This window comes from Nomascus leucogenys, chromosome 22a (genome assembly GCF_006542625.1).
Source record: "Nomascus leucogenys isolate Asia chromosome 22a, Asia_NLE_v1, whole genome shotgun sequence".
Lineage (NCBI taxonomy): Eukaryota > Metazoa > Chordata > Mammalia > Primates > Hylobatidae > Nomascus > Nomascus leucogenys.
In genome coordinates, this window is record NC_044402.1 from 124,344,421 (window position 1) to 124,362,160 (window position 17,740).

Below are 17,740 nucleotides of genomic sequence, written 5' to 3' on the forward strand. Positions count from 1 at the left end.
CTGTGGGACTTTTCGGCCTCCATAATCACATGAGCCAATTCCTCATAAGAAATTTCTTCATCTATGTATATGAGTATATATATTTGCTCTGTTCCTCTGGAGAACACTGACTAGCACATCTATGTCCTACTGTACCATTACCCTGGTTTTATAGATTAGGAGAACTGAAGAACAATGCGATGTACCACAGGCAAAAATGTTCCTTTCAATCCTTCAAATGATTACTCTCCTTTTAAACTCTTATGATGGCCAACCCTTCTATACATCTGCAAACTATATGCAGGAAGCTAGGAGTCTGAAATGTTTAAGTGATTAATTTATGGTACAATCAAGGGACAGTGGGTCTGCTAGAAAACACCTACACAGCAGCACAGTGACATTTGCTAAAGGTGAGATGTAAGACAACAGTTTTCCATATAATCGCACAGGATTGGACAGAAAGAAGGCTCCCTCATTTACAGGCCAAAGTGAATTTGTCAGTTTCCTCACTGGGTTACATGAACATTTTCTCAGATATTTTCCTCCAAAAGTGTTTTGTGTAGATAAAAGTAACTTAGATGTGACCGGGCATGGTGGCTCACACCTGTAATCCCAGCACTTTGGGAGGCCAAGGCAGGTGAATCACTTGAGGTCAGGAGTTTGAGACCAGACTGGCCAACGTGATGAAACCTTGTCTCCACTAAAAATACAAAAAAATAATAATAATAATTAGCTGGGCGTGGTGGCAGGCCTCTGTAATCCCAGCTACTCAGGAGGCTGATGTAGAAGAATTGCTTGAACCTTGGAGGCAGAGGTTGCAGCGAGCCGAGATTGCACCACTGCACTCCAGACTGGGTGACAGAGAAAGACTCCATCTCAAAAAAAAAAAAAAAAAAAGCAACTTAGATGAGTCTAAATATCCCACCCCACCTGCTACTGGGATCCTTCAACAGTTCCTCAATACCCAAAGAAAAGAGATCCATAACCTTTAACAAAAAATCGAAGGCTCTTCACAATCTTCCCCAAACCTACTTTTCTGGCCACTCTTAACCTTCCCCCCTTGAACATATGTTAACCCTCTAACATGCTACCTCACACCTGTTTCCAGACCATACCTTTACCCCCATGTCTTTGTTCATGTTGTTCTCTCCATCAGGTGTACCTTTTCTGCTAATCGTTGTCTGTCCAAACAATACCCATGTGTATTGATTCCCTGTGGTTGCCGTAACAAAGTGCCACACACTGGATGGCATAAACAACAGAAACGCATTGTCCCACAGTTCTGGAGGCTGGACATCTGAGATCAAGATATCAGTGGATTGATTCCTTCTGGGGACTTGAGGGAAAGACCTGTTCCCTGCCTCCCACCCAGCTTCTGGTGGTTTGCTGGTAACCTTTGGCATTTGTCGGCTTGTAGATGTATCCCTGATTCCTGCCTTCGTGTTCACATGAAATTCTCCCTGTGTTTGTGTCTCCAAAATTTCCTTTTTCTTTTTCTTTTTTTCTTTTTTTTTTTTGAGATGGAGTTTCACTCTTGTCGCCCAGGCTAGAGTGCAATGGTGCGATCTTGGCTCACTGCAACCTCCGCCTCCCAGGTTCAAGCGATTCTCCTGCCCCAGCCTCCTGAGTAACTGGGATTACAGGCACCCGCCATCACGCCCAGCGAATTTTTTTGTTTTTTGTACTTTTAGTAGAGACAGAGTTTCACCATGTTGGTCAGGCCAGTCTCGAACTCCTGACCTCAAGTGATCTACCTGCCTCGGCCTCCCAAAGTGCTGGGATTACAGGCGTGAGCCACCGCACCTGGCCCAAATTTTCCTTTTTCATAAAACACCAGTGCTATTGGATTAGGAGCCCACTCTACTACAATACGACTTCTTGACCAATTACATCTGCCACCACTCTGTTTCCAAATAGGTTCACATTTTGAGGTACTGAGGGTCACAGCTTCAGCATATGAGTTGGGAGCTGGGACACAATTCAGCGCATAACTTCATGCCTCAGTTCTCACATCCAAGACTACTACTTTATTTAAAATGACCTCCAAATTCTTGGCCGGGTGCGGTGGCTCATGCCTGTAATCCCAGCACTTTGGGAGGCCAAGGCGGGTAGATCACTTGAGGTCAGGAGTTCAAGACCAGCCTGACCAATGTGGTGAAACCCTGTGTCTACTAAAAATACAAAAATTAGCCAGGTGTGGTGGCATGTGCCTGTAATCCCAGCTACTTGGGAGGCTGAGGCATGAGAATCACTTGAACCCGGGAGATGGAGGTTGCAGTGAGCTGAGATCATGCCACTACACTCCAGCCTGGGTGACAGAGCAAGACTCCATCTCAAAAATAAATAAATAAATAAAATTATCTCCAAATTCCAAGATGAAATATGAATTTTTCTCCTCTGAATTTGCAAGTCATTTACCTAGAATGACTTTCAAATGCCTTATGATATCGAAAACTCTTCTGTTTACCCTAATTATTTACCATGTGTGTTTTTCTACTGAAGGTGGGATGTATTTCTTATTCATCTTCACATTCTCCTCAAGGATCGTTACCTTGCACACAGTTGGTGCCTTCACTGTGTTAGTGGAATAGAATTGTAATCACTTCTTTTAATTTCTTCCTGCATAGTCACTTTTTCATGCTTTGTTTTCTTGCCAATAAGCTGTAACCTGCAACACCCCAAAGTGTGTTCATGCCCTAGTAATGTGCATCCCCACAGAGTGGGGCCAGTAGCAGGCATAAACGAATGCCTTCCTGAACACTAAAACTTAGCAGGCACGAGCTAATTCACTTCTCAACCCTTTGGCTGACATTTTGGAAGCTTCAGCATATCAGTGCAGACAACATTTATCTCACACACACAAAAAGCCACTTGTTCCCGAATACCAGGCAGGTGTCTTATATAGATAGTTACATAGATAGATAGATAGATAGATAGATAGATAGATAGATAGATAGATAATTTTTTTTTTTTTTTTTGAGACGGAGTCTCGCTCTGTCGCCCAGGCTGGAGTGCAGTGGCGCAATCTCGGCTCACTGCAAGCTCCGCCTCCCGGGTTCCCGCCATTCTCCTGCCTCAGCCTCTCCGAGTAGCTGGGACTACAGGCGCCCGCCACCACGCCCGGCTAATTTTTTTGTATTTTAAGTAGAGACGGGGTTTCACCGTGGTCTCGATCTCCTTACCTCGTGATCCGCCCGCCTCGGCCTCCCAAAGTGCTGGGATTACAAGCGTGAGCCACTACGCCCGGCCACATATATTTTTAACTTCTCGATCTGCCAGCAGAAGGACACTAGATTTACTGTTGAGAATTTGACACTGTCCTCTTTAATCTGCTAAACCTGCCCCTGAAGGCGAGAGGCTCTTCGCATCCCTACAAGCCAGTTGTGCAGCATTATCCAGTCTACACTAGGTGGCATCACAGCCAACTGGGAAGTTTCTCTCTAGAGATGGGAACTGCAGGGTATTCCAGAGACTCTCACTTTTAATGATATTTCAGTATTCCTGAGCAAAGTAAGCACTTAATCAGAACATATACATAAATATTAACAAATGTGTGCTCTATGAACAAATTACAGCACATGGCATAATACCTTGAAAGCAACATTTAAATGCCTGCTAAAACTAGCATTTTTCAAATGGTAAGTGATTTTTTTAATTATCGTTATTACTATTTTTTGAGAAAGAGTCTCATTCTGTCACCCACGCTGGAGTGTAGTGGCGCCATCTTGGCTCACTGCAACCTACGCCCCCTGAATTCAAGCAATTCTCGTGCCTCAGCCTCCCAAGTAGCTCGGGATTACAGGCGCACACCATCACACCCGGCTCTTTTTTTTTGTATTTTTAGTAGAGACAGTGTTTCACCATGTTGGCCAGGCTGGTTTCGAACTCCTAACCTCAAATGATCCACCCACCTCGGCCTCCCAAAGTGCTGGGATTACAGGTGTGAGCCACCGCACCTGGCTTCAAAATTATTATTGAAATGAGGATAATTAGCATGTCTATCAACACAATCTGTATATGTATCGAAACATCACACTGTACCCCAGTCACAATTCCTATGTGTCAACTAAAAACAAAATAAAACATATTTTACAATGAAAAATCTATACAGGAAAGAAGCTGGACAACACCTTAACCAAGTCATCAAAATGCAAGAAAACGTTGACCGAAGAGCAGGCAGAATAGTTCTTCACAAGGAAAGGTATCCTTTGTGTTTCCCCTAAGGGGCAGATAGACATGGTACATTTCCTATTGTAATACTCGAAAATAATATAACAGCTCTCACATAGCATTCCTGCCCAAAATGCATAACGTGAAGCAAATTAGGAGGAAACATCACATGCATCTAAAGTAATTGACACTCTATAAAATAAATGGCCCTTATTCTTTTTTAAAAAATGTAAATGTCTTGACAGATAAAGGCTTAGACACTGTTCCATATTAAAGGGAAGTAACTACAAACACAAGATGACTAAATGTAATACACGGTCCTGGACTGAAGCTGTGCCAGGAAATGCACATTGGTACCAAGGGTATTGAGACAGTTAGCAAAACTAGAAGTTGAACTGTAGTTCAGATAAATACAAACTGAAGACATAGGGGAAAAGCGGCTCTGATATATGCCATCTACTCGCAAATAGTTCCGAAAAAAATATGTACATGGAAAATATACATAGAAGGGGATGAAAGACATGATAAAGTTGATGTAAAATATTTAGTATTGATGATCTAGGTAAAGGGTACATGGGTTCTTTGTACTATTGCAACTTTTCTGTAAGTTTGAAATTACTTTGGAATGAAAAGAAAAAATATTTTAATAAATAAAAAAATTAGGTTTTGGGGGTTTTTTTTGTTTTGTTTTGTTTTGTTTTGTTTGTTTGTTTTTGTTTTTTGTTTTTTTTTGAGACGGAATTTTGCTTTTTCACCCAGGCTGGAGTGAAGTGGCACAATCTCGTCTCACTGCAACCTTCACCCCGGGGTTCAAGCTATTCTCTTTCCTCAGCCTCCCCAGTAGCTGGGATTACAGGTGCCCACCAGCTAATTTTTGTAATTTTAGTAGAGACGGGGTTTCACCATGTTGACCAGGCTGGTCTCAAACTCCTGACCTCAGGTAATCCACCCGTCTCAGCCTCCCAAAGTGCTAGGAGTGGCATGAGCCACTACACCCAGCAAAAAATTAATATTTAAAGATATGAAAGACTGAGCCACTTTGAGATGCCTCACCTTTCGCCATTTATTTCTTGCACATCAGTTGCTACGTACCTTATTCAAGCTTGCGAGTGTGTTCGACTCTCTCCTCTCTATCCACTCTTCTCAAAGAAGTCCAAGAGCCAGCATGGAGAATTTGTTGCCTTCTTCCTGCTACCCCAGCTGTCCCTGGCTTCTCTGTTTGTGCAAGAAGCTTGTTAGTCAATAGAACCTGTCTGTCAATGATTCTCATCCCTGACTGCACATTAAAATCACCTTGGGAGGCATTAAATGATGCTGACCTCTCAACTTCGGATTTTCTAATTTAATTAGTTGGGAAAAGGGCCCATTGATATTTTTAAAACCTCCTGGTGATTCTAATATTCAGCAAGTTTGAGAACCACTGAACTAATGTGTTCCCAGTGCTTATGAACGTGTGGGCCACAGACCTGCTGCATCAGAATCATCTAAGAGGATTACTAAAAAGGTAAAATGCCTGGCCATGGTGGCTCACACCTGTAATCCCAACACTTTGGGAGGCAGAGGCAGAAATGGGAGGATCACTTGATCCCAGGAGTTTGCTACTAGCCCGGGCAACATAGTGAGAACCCCATCTCTACAAAAAATTAGCCAGGTATGGTGGCACGTACCTATAGTTTCAGCTACTTGGGAGGCTGAGATGGGAGGATTACCTGAGCCCAGGAGTTTGAGGCTGCAGTGAGCTGTTATCACTTCACTTCACTCCAGCCTGGGCAACAAAGCAAGACCCTGTCTCTAACGATCAATCAATCAATGTAAACCTCCAGGTGTTATTCCAAACCTACTAAATCAAACTCTGTGGGATGGAGGCCCAGACCTCTTTCTATACATTCCAAGTGATACTGAAAACTTAAAAATCACTGTTCTGTTTGGTTTTTTGTTTTTGTTTTTGTTTTTTGGAGGGGGAGGCTCTCACTCTGTCACCCAGACTGGAGTGCAGTAGCATGATCACAGCTCGCTGCAACCTCTACCTTCCAGGTTCAAGCAATTCTTGTGCCTCAGCCTCCCAAGTAGCTGGGATTACAGGTGTGTGCCACAAGTTGGGCTAATTTTTGTATTTTTAGTAGAGACAGGTTTTTGCCATGTTGGCCAGGCTGGTCTCGAACTCCTGGCCTCAAGTGATCCTCCCGCCTCAGCTTCCCAAAGTGCTGAGCTTATAGGCATGAGCCACCATGGCTGGCCCAAAAATCACTGTTCTAAAACAGTAGTTTCCACGTTTCTTTTGATGGGGCTCACTTTCTGTCACTCCAGGGCAAGGCCTTGCAGCTGTGACATCGCAGCCTAGCCCTTGATAGCACACACTGTTGGTTAGCTTACCCAACAGGCAATTCTAGCCCTTCTCCCCTTCCTTCCTTCCTTCCTTCCGCTACAGCTGCTGGAAAAGCTCAACACTCCCTTTTGCAGGCTCCCTCACAGCTGGTAAGGGCAACAGGACCCAATTTGGCCAGTCTTCAAAGGGGTAGTCTGCTAATGGGATTGAGAATCTCTTGTTTCTTCATAAAAGGACTTTGCAAGTTCCATGTTCCTGGCTACCCTTTTCCTCTTCTTCCTGCCTTGAAACTGGCTGTGATGCCTTCTTCTGACCATGTAACGGCAAGGATAGAGACAGAAGGCCAACACTCTAAGGCTGATGGAGTAAAAGAGTGGAAAAACCTGGATCTTTGATATTGTTAAGGAAGCCCGCACATGCTTTCAGCATTTCTAACTGATAAAGCATCCCACCTTCCTCATTACCCATTCCAGAGAGAAATCACATTTAAAGAAGCATGACTCTAAAGTCTCCATTTTTCTTCCTTTTCAAATATTTAATATTGTCCAAGGATTAGTCTACAAAGCCTAATGCATGAACTGTTGTACCCAAGTCTCTACCTCCACCTCCACTTCACTCTGTTTAATCCTGGAAGCCTTTCATTCCACACCCCACATTCTGCAGCCCCAGGACCCCCATCACAGAAAGAACTGTCTCACCCAGGTTCTCCTGCTCCACCATCTGGGTTCCTTGAGTCCTTCTTTCCTCTCCCCAGTGCTCTCCCTTCCCTCCAGAGAAAATGCACTCTCCCCCTTCTCTTCTAAGACAGAGAACGAAGCAGGAAGAAGCTAAGCAGAGAACAGGGGAGTGGGAAAGCTGTGGACCCTTAACATGAAGGATTTTTAACTGTTCACAGAGAAAACCCAGTGTTTCAGAACACATAGACTCAGATGTCCTAGGACTGAAGGCTAAGGGGAGAGAGCAGTAGGCCGCTGCCCACGCTCATCCACAAAACTTTAGCACATCCGTTCTCAAGTCAAGCTACCCTTCCTAATAACCACTGGAGCTTTCCAAATTGCAGATTAAACTCTGATTCAATAGATCTAGAATCCAGAAATTCTGATTCAATAGATCTAGGTGAGGCTCAGACATCTGTTTTTAAAAGCTTCCCAGATGACTGATGAGCAGCCAAGGCCAATAACCCCAGGCAGTAGATGACAGCTGGAAAAACAACTCTCCATTGTCAACAGCAACTCTCAATTAAACAAGGAAATCTTGTCCTTTCCTCTCCTCTCCACTTACAGTCATTCAAACCATGACTAAGGTAGTACTCAGCCCTCTGTTCACTAAGATTTCGTTTTACCTAATCAGAAAGAACGTTCAACTTGACAGAAAATGTGGATTCCATCCTTGGTTCCCCTAGAATCTTTCTCACATAAATACTTTAGCACAAGGCAAGCATGGCCTAGTCTTCTAGTGTTTCTATATCAAATCATATTACTTTATTCCCAAATTACTTCTGACAAATGACCCTGGCTAGCAGTCAAACTGAATTTTTATAGTGAACAAATACTTCTTAAAGAGACTGAAACTCTTCAGACTCATTCAAACATTTTCAGAACTTGACAAACATATAGACACTATAATTATGCATAGTAGTTCTGATTGTATCTTTGGACCACATTTTACTTAGCATTGTAAGCTGATCTGTTTCCAAGAGAGAAAGAAAGAAATATCTTAGTCGGTTTCTTATTATGAAATTTAATTATTAATGAAACCCCTTTACCTTTTAGAACTATTCTTAGGATCTCCAGATGCAAGATGAAACTATTGGTGAATGCCATCATGAGGTAATGGCAATGTGTCAAATGGAGACAATGTGTTATTTTTAAAGGTTCTGAAAGAATTCGGTGAATTTTAATTATAAAGTCACAGACCTAATATTTTACCACTTTCCATCCCATGTATGTCATCCCTAGATAATATTTTCCAACTTTTCTTTTTCTCAGGCTCCTGCTGTCTAGAACAAGGGTGATTATCCACATGGCTGCTAACCTCACGAGCACTTTGAGACACTGAATACGTTAGAGAGTGTAGCACATTGGAAAAAAACTACTAAATGAAGAGTACAATTTCCATAGCTAAAAGATGTTTATCATTAGTACCGGTTATTAGCTCATCTATTTAAAGGAAATGACTCTCCATAGGAACTGATCTTCTTTCATTGACTATGTTGGCCTTAATGAGATTGAGGCCTTCTAATTACCAGGAGAAGGAAAGATCATTTGAATTGGTATTATTCCATAAGGCTGTCCTTTTAATTTATTTCTCATGAATCACATGAACTACTGGGAGGTCTCATACCCATGCTTTTCATTAAGGAACAGGTAATGCATTTAACTTTGATTTTATGACTCAGTCTCGAGAACACTATGATCTGACCTCTGGAGTTTAGAAATCAACCACTTTATCATCAATATTGGAATCATTCAGGAGGAGCTGGGAGACTGGTTTTATCCAGCACACACACAAAAATGCATTTTACAAAAGCAGAGAAAATAGTCACAGGAAGACGATGGGAGTTGTCCGACAAAGAACAAGGCAGAGCATCCACTTGGGTCTGGGACCCGGAGGGTCATTCTTTTTGACATAGCAGCTTCCAGGGTCGATTCACCACCTGCATTTGGGAGCAGAGATTTCCACTGGTCTGATACGAGCAGTAGATCATCTATGACCTTGTGCACCCATGTTGTCATTTAAAGCACAACTAGATTCTAACTTCAGGGGGAGCCATTCTTGGGGCCAGGCTGGGCTGAGGGCAAGGGATCTGTGTCCTTGGTGGGTAGGACAACATAAGTATATCCCCTCACCCCCATAACTACCTTCTCTCCATCTCACAGTCTTGCTTTTTCTAACATGTTCTCAGCATGGCCTTACCTATTCACATGTTACTCTTCAGAAATGTGTTGTTGAAAAAGAATCCACATTTGCACAATGTGCTAAGGAGAACAACTGCATATCCTCCCTCATCTTCCCCTGGCTACGCTTCTGATTGTCATGCAAGGATTTTACAGGTTCACAAAATAATGTCATCCCTGTCCTAAAGAAGGAGAAACTCTGGGATGTATTCTCCAAAATGACTTTGTATAGACTCTTGGAACAAGCCAAGGCTGAAGCTATTTTGGCCCAGAGCTTATTGTTTCCCAGAGGTTATTTCTTACCTCCAAATGGATTCGTTCTGATGAAGGGGCAGTTTTTGCTCATGACAAACAAGCACAAGCACAGAGGAGAAAATTATTGTTTTGATTTGGAAACTGAATTCGGGAAGCAGGTGAAGTAATTGTCAGGTAGCTAAAGGAAAGTAACCATTGAGAGGCAGTATATTTTTTACCCCGTTTTAAAACTTGATCTCAGGCATAGGCAAAACTGGTTCCAACCAAGATTTCTTTACTTGGGTTACACTGGAGGCAGAAAAGTTAATGTGAAGGCTAGAAAAACTTTGAAGGAGAAAGAGTTTATAAGAAAGCGAAGTGAGAAGAAAGAGAAGTTGTACCACCCAAACTATCTAGTCAACATTTAACGGTATTTTATGGGCTGCCCATCAAAGTTGCTTAATATACATTTAAAAGAAAATGGGGGCCGGGCGTTGTGGCTCACGCCTGTAATCCCAACACTTTGGGAGGCCGAGGCAGGCAGATCATGAGCTCAAGAGATCGAGACCATCCTGGCCAACATGGTGAAACCCCATCTCTACTAAAAATACAAAAATTAGCTGGGCATGGTGGCACATGCCTGTAATCCCAGCTACTCAGGAGGCTGAGGCAGGAGAATCACTTGAACCTGGGAGGCGGAGGTTGCAGTGAGCCGAGATCAGGCCACTTCACTCCAGCCTGGAGACAGAGCGAGACTCCATCTCAAAAAAAAAGAAAAAAGAAAATGGGAATGTCATTATATACCTCTCTACCTAGTCGCAAAGAACATAAGGTACTTTGGAGTTTATTGAGACCTTTTGCGTAGAACTGAATGAACAAAGACGTGTTATGACTCAGTGACTAACTAAAGGAAATGAGTCATAAGATGGTGTATTTAGCTGTTTGAGCTTCAGCATCACACTCAGCCAATCTGACATTGTTTATTGAAAATCGAGAAGTGAAGTTAGTGAATGCTATTTCTATTATTAAGATCTTTATTTTCCAACATAAAATACATTTCTCAACCCCATGACTTTGAATTCAAACTTATAGTGAAATTCATTCTCAAAAGCAAAGAGATTTTCTTGGTTTTAGATTTTCTTCTTCTTCTTTTGAGTAAACATCTGCATTGACAATGGAACTTGTTAAAATTACAGGAAACTCATAAATACAATGAAATAATCTGCAGTCTGTTGCCATGGGTCACGTAAATCCATATGTATTAAAAAGAAATCAAATTAACAGTTTGAAAAACCAATCATGGCCACTCCACAGCAGCCAACATCATAAAATCTACAACTCCAGGGTCTAGAACATGTTTAGTAATTTTATCTAATAAAATGGAAAATGGAAAATGTTTCACCTCAGAGGAAAAAAATGATATTAAATTTCTGTTACATTTGGTTCTCTTATATCCATTCAGACCCTTGGATTCATATTCATGATGGATAAACACCTCTTTCCAAAGCCAAGTGAGCCGATGAGATGATAACAAGTTCTCTAATCCTACTATTATTTTCTCTTTGTTTTTTATGGCTCTTTTCATCTGTTTATCTACATGACAAGCAAGTAATAAAAATATGTTAAATTTCTGAGTTCTTATGGTATTATTTTATGACTAGGTATGACCTAGCTAATCTTGTTAGCTAGTCGGAACAGTTGGTGAGACAACTGTTTAGCAGCCTGTGTTCATTTGTTCATTTGCTTCTTTTACCACAAAGACCTAGGATGAAATTTTCTACTGGGTTTAACTTAATTTTCATCCCAAGTTAGTGCAACTGGTGTATGTACAAAGCCGTAGCCGCATAGCCCGGGTAGGACTGAAGCCAGGAACATCAGTGCCCAATCTCAGCTGCCCCACAGAGCCCAGCTGAGGGGAATGTGCCAGGGTGATTTGATCGTTTAGTCTGCTGAATTATCTGTCAGAATTTTTCAGAATGGAGCTACAAGTGAGGGGTACTGTTTATAAAGAGGAAACAGGCTCCATGAGCAAGTATTAATTCCATAATGAGGAAGCAATCCCAAAAGATAGAAATATTGGCTGGGCGCGGTAGCTCCGCCTGTAATTCCAGCACTTTGGGGGGCCGAGGTGGGTGGATCACTTGAGATCAGGAGTTCAAGACCAGCCTGGCCAACATGGCAAAACCTCATCTCTACTAAAAATACAGAAATTAGCCGGATGTGATGGCAGGCGCCTGTAGTCCCAGCTACTCGGGAGGCTGAGGCAGGATAATTGCTTGAACCCAGGAGGCAGAGGTTGCAGTGAGCTGAGATCATGCCACTGCACTCCAGCCTGGGCGACATAACAAGACTCTGTTTCAAAAAAAAAAAAAGAAAGAAAGAGGTAGAAATATTTAATAAAGGTGCCTATTTCTAGTAGCAAGTACTTAAGGAACATTTACCATGTGCCAGATACATTGTCGTTTAAGGTACCTTACATATATTGACTCAATCTTCAACCACATAAGAGTACCATTATTTTATTTATTTATCTTTATTTATTTATTTATTTATTTTGAGACAGGATCTCACTCTGTCGCCCAGGCTGGAGTGCAGTGGCACCAAGCAATTCTCCTGCCTCAGCCTCCCAAGTAACTAGGGTTACAGGAGTGCGCCACCATGCCAGGCTAATTTTTGTATTATTAGTGGAGATGGCGTTTCACCATGTTGGCCAGGCTGGTCTCGAACTCCTGACCTCAGGTGATCCTCCCCACTCCACCTCCCAAAGTGCTGGGATTATAGGCGTGTGCCACTGTGCCTGGCCTGAGGATACCATTATTATTATCTCCATATTAAGAATGAAGAGATTAAAACTCAGAGGTTAAGTAAATTGCCAATGTCACACAGCTGGAAAGTGGCGCTGCCAGTATTTCAAGTCTAGTTCAGAGTCTGTGCTCTTAACCAGTATGTTGTACTGCCATTTATAGACTATAAAGGAAAGTTCTACTTATTGATGAAGTGTATTTCTAGAAATGGGGTCAGAAAACCTTGCAGTTAAAAGCACCACCTTTTTCTATAATCTCCCTGTAGTCAGCAGTTACTCTAGGTGGTGATCTTAATTGGAAAGGAACAATACAGTCTTAAATTTAAACCAGAACACACTGACGAGTCAGCTGCTCAAGCAGACAAACGGAATGAGACTATATGGGCAGCATCAGATATATCAACCAGAGAAATTCAGGGCAGCAAGAACTAGAGACTGCCTGTCACAGAAACAAGTAGGTACTAGGCTCCCTACTCTGGATTGCTATGGCAACAAGCTATCTACACCAGATGATTTAGCAATTGGTATAAATTGTCTCAGATTTTTCAAAATATTTCATCTTCTCTTCCCAATAACATAGTAACTTATCCAAAGTTTGAATTTATATTGTCCTTGGGTATCTCCCAACATATTCCATCTATTGTTAAAATCAAAATGGTATTTAACACATTTGTTGTTTATGAATTTGGTTTTCCATAATATTCTTTTATTATATAACAATTAATATACATAATCACAAAAGCAAGATGCATTTTTTTTTTTTTTTGAGACAGAGTCTCGCTCTGTCACCTAGGCTGGAGTGCAGGGACGTGACCTCGGCTCACTGCAAACTCCACCTCCCAGATTCAAGCTATTCTCCTGCCTCAGCCTCCTGAGTAACTGGGGTTACAAGCAGCTGCCACCACACCCAGCTAATAACAATACGCATTCTTGATGGCAATTTAAGAAATAAAGTATGCACACACAAAAATTACTTATTTTATCACAATACTTATGCTTTGGTTTGTCTTCTGTCTCCCTCTCAGAGTCTCTGAAGATTGTCATGAGATTTGAATGAGATAGCACGCAAAGTACGCAGCACAGGGACTCACATCAAGTGTTCAACAAATGGAAGCTATTATTAAGGTAATGATTACTATTTTTATTTTATGTGAGTATTTCTGAAGGGAAGATTTCTAAAAGTAAAATTGTTCCTTAGGTGTGGCGCGGTGGCTCACGCCTGTAATCTCAGCACTTTGGGAGGCCGAGGCAGGCAGATCATGAGGTCAAGAGATTCAGACCATCCTGGCTAACACAGTGAAACCCAGTCTCTACTAAAAAACACAAAACAATTAGCCAGGCATGGTGGCAGGCACCTGTAGTCCCAGCTACTTGGGAGGCTGAGGCAGGAGAATGGCGTGAACCCAGGAGGCCAAGCTTGCAGTGAGCCGAGATCGCACCACTGCACTCCAGCCTGGGCAACAGAGCAAGAATCCATCTCAAAAAAAAAAAAAATTATTCCTTAGAGAGCATGCACCTTTTAAATTTTACCAGTAACTGACCAAGTTCCCTCAATTTACCATTTGGGAAATTTACCAATTTCCCATACCAACTCACATTCCCACACAGTAAAAGATCTTTCCCCACATCTAAATACTAAATATTATCAACGCTTATGTTTTCACTAGTTTGGGTGAAACATGATAATTCAGTTTAATTTGTATTTCTATTTGTGAGTGAATTAAGCATCTTTTTATGATCATTATTATTAGACATTTGATGCAGTGGGATTCTGTTCAGATCCTTTCTTCATTTTTTGTATTGGGTTATTTTTCTTCTCTCACTGATTTTTAATAGCACCTTCTATTTCATGGGTATTCATTCTCTGTCTCCATCTGCAAATATTTTCTCCAGTTTTCTCAAAGTCTTTTAACTATGTTCATGGTATATTTTATTATTCTAAAATTTAAAAATTGTATGTATTCAAACACATCAATATTTCCCTTTATGGTTTCTGTGTTGAGGCTTTTCCTGGGAAGGTCTTCCCCAGTTCAATATTTATAAAAATATTTCCATATTGTTTTATTATTTTAGCATACTAGTACAATTGTTTAATATATCTGGAGTGGATGTGTATATGCCTGTGAGATAAAGCTCTGCGCTTTTAATTTTGTGGCTCTCCATTCGTACCTATTAAAACTGGTCAAATTCTAGAGTTCTTCCTTTTATTACGATACAAAATATTATATGTAATCCCAGAAATAATACTAGGAGCCAGAATCTGTATAAGATTCTACAAACAGGCTGGGTGCAGTGGCTCATGCCTGTAATCCCAACACTTTGGGAGGCCAAAGCAGACAGATCACTTGAGGTCAGGAGTTCGAGACAAGCCTGGCCAAAATGGCGAAATCCTGTCTCTACTAAAAATACAAAAATTAGCTAGGCGTGGTGACAGGCGCCTGTAGTCCCAGCTACTGGGGAGGCCGAGGCATGAAAATCGATTGAACTTCGGAGGCGGAGGTTGCAGTGAACTGAGATCGCGCCACTGCACTCCAGGGGGTTAGAGCAAGACTGTACCCCCCAAAAAAACTAAATAAATAAAGAAGATAAAAAAGATTCCACAAACATACCGTCTTGCCCAGAGCTTCTTTGTACAAACTATGATTCAATGTTTTTAGTCTCAATCTCACTGATGGAGAAATTGAGGATCAGAGAGTTTAAGCAACTTGATTAAGGTCATAAAGTTAATGAGAGACATATTTGAACCCGGTACATAGATCTTTTGACCCATGTCACTCATACTTTCTCCCATCGACTATTGTCTTCTGTGGTCCAAAGCATAATTTGCAAAAGAAAGAAGAATTAGCTTCAATATGCAAGATCAAACATTGAATATATTTATGTTTACTTACAATATTTGATCAACCATCATCACCTGGAGGTGTTAGCAAAATGTATAGTTCTTTTCCTCAGGTAGAAAATAAAATAGGGCTTGTTTCTGGTCCAGTGGGTCCAAGACGATGGAGCCAGGTGCCTGTCCCAAGGACCCCTGGGTAAAGGTGGAGTATGTCTACAGCTACAAAAGCTCAGACCTGAAATATTTTATAGAAAGCACCCACAATGGGACAGTAGTGTCTAGAGCTAATAGCATCGGTTCCACCAGTGCCTCTTCCATCCCCAACACAGATGAGGAGGACAGTGATTACCACCAAGAGTCCTACAAGGACTGGTAGTGGTGAGCACACACTGAGGCTGAGCAGAAGAGGAAGGATGTCATCAAGAGAGGCTGTGATGATCTTCAGACCATCATCCCCACATGCCAGCAGCAGGACTCCTGTATTGGCTCCCGAAAGCTCAGCAAAGCCATCATTCTACAAAAGACCATTGACTACACTCAGTTTTTGCACAAGGAGAAGAAAATGCAGGAGGAGGAGGTGTCCACACTATGCAAGGACCTCACGACCCTAAAGATCCTGAAAGGGAACTATGAGCAGATTGTGAAGGCACACCAGGACAACCCCCGTGAGGGGAGGGCCAGGCCTCTGACCAAGTCAAGGTCAGTGTGTTTCGAGGTATCATGGACTCCCCGTTGCAGTCCTTCAATGCCTTCATCTCTGTGACCAACTGCCAGGAGCTGTCGGCCTGTGTCTTCAGCTAGATTGAGGAGCACTGCAAGCCACAAGCCATGGGAGATCGTGATTGGCATCCAGCACCAATTGAAAAACCAGCTTTACTGACCAGTTCTTGTAAACCTGCAGAACAGCAAACAAGAGGCCCTTGAGTCTCTATTTGGCCACTGAGCAGCTGGACCCAAGAGACTGGACTGCAACAGCTCACCTTGGTCAGATTGTTTCGCTTGGTATTTGTGTTTTTTCAGCCCCATTGTATCTTCAGCAGGGCTAGGGTGTTTGTTTTGTGAAAGCTTTTGATTAATTTACTAGATTGACCATAAAACTCAAACTTACCCAGTCCTTCCCCTTCCCGTGGAAGTCCTTGGGATGGGAGTCTGCCCTTGACACCCCAAAGAGCTCATGGCTTCTCAGCCCTTTCTCCAAGCCTCAGATTTCTGCTCATGATCTACATATATTTGGAGACTGTTTGCCTCTGTTTTGGTCTCTTGGGCAACATTTGGCCTAAGTTTGGCCATTTTGGCAGTAGCTGGAGAAAAAGAGTAAGAAGAAATATTGCCATAGCCATGAAGAGTGAAAGACTGACTACCTTGTGCTTGAACTAGGGCTGCCTGGTCAGTCCAAGGTGAGGCCAAGGGCTTTCTGGCCATCTCAGGGCAAGGCTACCAGGTTCTCCTCCTAGCCTCATATTCCATCACATCCTTCCTCCTCTGCTCTGCTGGTGTTGGGAAAGCAGCCTTCCTCTCAATTCCCGCCTTCTCAGTTCCCACAGGATGTGGTGCTGCGTGGCAGAGGCAGGTGTGCCACAGCACCACATATTTGAAATGTTTTATTTTTCTCAACACCAATACAATTTTGCTAAAGTTACTACTTTGGAATATTAACTGGGCCTCAAAGCCACCCTTGGCCTTTCTGTCAAGCATATCTGGTCCTGTCCCATGTCTCAATGTGGCCCGTGTTTCTCCCAGGACTTAGGGGTGGGGTTAAAGGTGCAGAAGATACTCAAAAGGTCTCCAGGGATACACAGGCTCAGGAGAGTCCTGAGGGAAGCCTTGGGCTCCCCAGATGCTGGTGGATCGTAACATCTCTCCATCCTAGTCCTCCAAGCTCACTTCTGCCTTCCTCAGGTTTCATATCTGGGAGGTTTGGCCATCCAGAGGAAATTAAATATTTTATATCCAATAAAATTATAATAATATTGTCAAATGCTGTCCTTTAAAAAAAGAAAAGACAGCTGGGCGTGGTAACTCACTCCTGTAATCCCAGCACTTTGGGAGGCTGAGGTGGGCAGATCACCTGAGGTCAGGAGTTCGAGACCAACCTGGCCAATGTGGTGAAACTTCATCTCTACTAAAAATACAAAAATTAGCTGCATGTTATTACAGCGCGCACCTGTAGTCCCAGCTACTTGGGAGGCTGAGGTAGGGGAATCGCTTGAGGCAGAGGTTGCAGTGAGCCGAGATCGTGCCACTGCACTCCAGCCTGGGCGACAGAGCAAGACTCCAACGAAAAAAGAGAAAATAGATGTTCATCTCTTATTTTCCATTCATCATTCTCATGCCTTGATAGCCCCTCAGAAATATAACCTGATCTGGCATAGAAAAAAGAAATGATAATGACCCAAACATTCACTGATTTAATTTTTACACTACAGCTTCCTATTTTTAAAGCATTATCACATTTATTCAAATCAGGAATTGGCAAATTGGTCTTTTCTATGAAA

At 42.3% G+C, this 17,740-nt stretch overlaps 1 pseudogene; it reads left to right on the plus strand.

Annotated features, from left to right (window-relative positions):
* The first annotated feature begins 14,976 nt into the window (after window positions 1-14,976).
* Window positions 14,977-16,125, plus strand: LOC100605813 (annotated as a pseudogene).
* The last annotated feature ends 1,615 nt before the right edge of the window (window positions 16,126-17,740 follow it).